Here is a 4,412-nt window from a genome sequence, read left to right on the forward strand (position 1 = left end):
TTTAGTCATAAAAATTCATTATTAAAAGGGGCATTTTTGTCCCATTCAAATGTTAACAACTTTCATGGTAGGTGGGAAATAAACTTTCTCTAATCTCCACATTAATCTGAAAAATAAACATGGGATTCTTGATCAATGGGAACCAAAATCCCATTGACCAACTTTCCCTCCTCTCAAAATCCAAAAAAAGAACGCCCCCTCAATGGTGAATTGGTTCATAATAATAAGCAAATGTTGACATTTAAACAACCTAACACATGCATATCTACAACCCAAAGCTTATACTATAAGAAAATGCACCTCTCTCTCTATCTCTCTCTCTATATATAATCTACTAGTTACTGATAAGGGCCAACCAAATTTGAAGAGCTGCATCCTATAAATACTATATTTTTCGCAACATTAACTTACTTTTATCAAATCTGAAATATTATATATTGACAATGACCTACGAATATGAACCACTGATGTGTTGCTCATTGTGACATTAGCAAGTGCACTAGCCGTTCAAGTAATAAAGTAGAGAGTGAAGTATCGTTCCCACAAGGATTTAGGAAACAATTACCAATACTAAATTGAGCACTTCTTATCTGATCAACAAATAAATCAAAACTCTAATGAAAGCTAAGAAATCCTAAATTAAAATCTATCTAAATCATTGGCCCAATTGCCTTCAATTCAGGTTAGAAGAGTAAGCAGTAAATGTCAATCTCAGAATTCAGCAATCTATCAATTTGGATCATTCGAATGAATCATGATTGAGCCTTGGTTTGGTGAAACCCCAAGGTCATGAACAGCCTCTCTCAAGCGCATGTTCATCCTATGCATGAGTAACGGTTCTTCTATCTCTAGCAAGAATCTAATCCCCATGCATGCATTTCTTCAAACACTTCTAAGGCATCAATTCAAATCTGAATTGATCACCAAGTGAATTGTGCAAGTTATCTCTAACCTTGCACTCAATTCAGTTCTTGAATAGTAGATCTGAATTCCTAGAGTCTCTCTCAAGCACTCTAGAAATTCCAAGCTGTAGATTAATTCGGCCAATCTGAAAATTTCAGATCTGAATTCTTTTTCAAGCAATTCAGATCTTGCAATCTCAGATATGAGAATTCAGATCTGAGTTTTGAAGGTTAGTTGGCCGAATTACTCTACAATAGCACCCTTATTCAAGAAACTTCAAGTATAATTCATGACCATTTGAATGAATCAAAAAGAATTAGATTGCTGAACTGAAATTTTACAAGCTGAAATACATCAAGGAAGAATGGAAACAAGGAGAAAGAAGAAAGAAAATATAACAAAGAAATTGAATTCAAATCAAAAGAGAATGAAACTACAAATGATTTATTACAAAAGATCTTTGAATCACAAACCCTCAATTCGAACTCACCTTCTCCTTCTAGCTTGCTTGTCTTGAACTTCCTTCAGCCCTTCTTCTTCTTCTTCCTTGCGCCTAGCCTTCTTCTCTTCTCTTCTCTCAAGGTGGCCGAACCTCTAAGAGTGGGAGAGCCTTCCTCTCAAGCAATTGAACAACTTTCTCCCCTCCTAGAGGCCTCCTTATATAGTTTTTCAAGGGGGCTCTTGCCCCTTCTTGAAGCCTCTAGAATAGTGTTCCCTCCTTCTCTTCAAGAAACTCCTAGAAGTTGCCGCCCCTAGCTCCCTTTGGGCTGCTATTTGGGCTACAACTTAGCTTGCTTTTGAGCTCATGTGGGCTACACTCTAGGCTGTTATTTGGGCTAAAAATGGGCTGGGCCGAAATTTTCTTCTTGCTAGGCTTCTTCCCTTGGATTTTCCAAAGAGTTTCATTTGCTCTTCTTGGGCCGAATGAAATTCTCTTGCTCTCATGGCTGGGCCGGGCTGATCTTGATAAATTTTGGGTTTTCTTTTCTTGCTTTTGCCTTCTTTTTGTTGATTTGGCTCCCCTGAAATCTTTCTTGCAATCAAGCTAAAATAGGGCAAAATTTAATTAAACCATCATAAAATATAGATAAATTGTAGGTTCATCAACCACCATTCTAATTACTACAACAGATAATAAAACAAATCATTGAAACTCTAAAAATTAGAGAATTTATGATGCATTCCACCTAAGAATTGATAACTCATCCTATTGTTTGGGTCAGTGTCAGAAAGATGTCAAAGAATTCACGGGGATGGTATTTATAGGTGGAGTGATCTAAATACATTGGGAAAATAATTTTCCTATTCTGAGGTGGACTGAACCATAAATTTTTCAAAATAATTTAGTCTTGACAATGACTTGTGAATTATGACCACTGAAATAGGGGTGTCAATCGGACTGGATTTGGTCCAATTCGGTTCAGTCCGATGAGAGTCCATTACAAATGGACCAGGACCAATCCAGTCCAATAAATATTTTAGACCATTTTGGACCGGTCCAAAAACTGTTCAATCTGTTAAAATTCTTGTTAATTTAAATTAGTTTCAATTCAAACCTAATCCATTGACAGTTATGTTCTTATCTTCTGTTAATGGACCAGATATTGGCTCAATCCAAATAAGTTTATTATGGAAGGACCAGGCCCAATCTAATATATCTTATTGGTCCTTCTAATCCAACCAAATAAATTGGTCCATTGACACCCCTATACTGGAACGGTCATTCTAATACTACATTCCATCAACATGACTAATTACTAATACATTTTGCAATATATATTTTTTTTATAGATCGGGCTGATTGATCGTCTTTTAACCTTTTTGTCCATGAGAAATTTGGATGGGTTCTCTGAATTGGTCAACAGTTGCCCAACATTACCAGCTAAAGTTGAAAGTTGAATCTCCTTAAACTGAAAACTTTGAGAAAAAGAAAGTAATGAACAGATCTTGTATGTCATCTGTGGGCACCTTTTACTACTTTGCATTGAAAATATCTCCGTACTTGTGTGCTTTATTTTATGGAGAGATATTTCTAATGCCAAGTAGCAAAAAGCTGTTAGAATGATGATATAAGCTAATACATCCACCAACTTTTACCAGCTGAGCAAGCATCCAGCCCGCCACCCATTCGTTTCAAATCATCCATGCTTCTACTTTTAGTACTAGGCCACTCATGATGCAACACATCAGCACCATAAGATGACATACAAGATCGGCTTCTGTTATGGCAAGTCTATGCCGTTCCAATCGCCTTTTGCAACCTTGCGGTAGGAATATCACTCTATAAAATAAAGCACATAAGTATGGAAATATTCTCAATGCAAGACTATAAAGACTACTCGAATGGGGACCGAATCTAATAAGCACGTTAAGTAAGCACAATGAGTGAGCACCTAATAGCTGTGTGACACCTATCCTAGCTAATGTATCTCTCATTCAAATGTTTTTCTTTGTTAGTCAGGCTATTATCTTATTATTTTTTTCAAAATAATTAAAAATAAAAAAACAAAAAAAAGGAAAACCTAAACATGTTGGGAATTGGGCCTCATTGAACTTTCTCCGATCCTCTTCCTTTTGGGGTTCTCTCTCTCCGATACCAACCTTCAACAGCTGAACCAAGTTCTCTCATACTACAGCTTTTCCCAGCCATCTTCATGAGGGTTTTGAACCAAGAAGTTGAGAGGCCTGCATCATTCTTCTCTAGAGATTCTTTTTCTTCGCTTTATTGAAAGAAAGAGAACTTTTGAAGGTTGGAGTTGGAATTTTGTAGTTGAAGGTTGAAGTTGGAGAGAACTTGGTTGTAGCGGCTGAAGGTCAGAGTTGGGAGAACCCTAAACGACAAAAGGTTGGAGAGAATCCAATAAGTTCCAACAGGTTTAGGTTTTCCTTTTTTTTTTTTTTTTTTTTTTATTTTAGTTATTTTAACAAAGATTATAAGATAACGAATAATTCCTGTCTAATAGAGCAAAAACATTTGGATAAGAATCACATTAACTGGGGCAAGTATCACACAACCATTAGGTACTCACTCATTGTGGTTACCTAACGTGCCTACTAAATTTGGACCTATTCGAATGGGCTTTGCCCTGACCAAACCGAACTCATGGCATACACGCCAGACTGATGCGGTTGTTAAGAGATACTCATGCAAAGTGAACTGTCCAAGTCATCAACTGGACGAATTGAGAAAGTCACAACCCTAACCGATCTCCAAAATCGTTGAATGGGCTGTTCAATGAAACCAAATCCAGTCACCTCTTAATTTCTCAAGGGTGCAATAATCCTAGCTATAGCTAGCCACGGTTTAATTCCTAGTTGGTCCAGATTTTTAATGGTACATAATATCTCTCCACTGTACAAAACTATATATTACCAATTATATCTCACATCTTTCAATTTATAAATATATTGAAATCTAAGCTTAGAAGTGTTGAGTTGCAGTTGCAGTTTCGTGTTGAGTTGATTAATACAAATTTGTGAGAGAGATTTTTTTTTATCTAAAATGTTTT

Source organism: Nelumbo lutea, chromosome 1 (genome assembly GCF_056320005.1).
Source record: "Nelumbo lutea isolate HS-2025 chromosome 1, American lotus-T2T, whole genome shotgun sequence".
In the NCBI taxonomy this organism is placed as follows: domain Eukaryota; kingdom Viridiplantae; phylum Streptophyta; class Magnoliopsida; order Proteales; family Nelumbonaceae; genus Nelumbo; species Nelumbo lutea.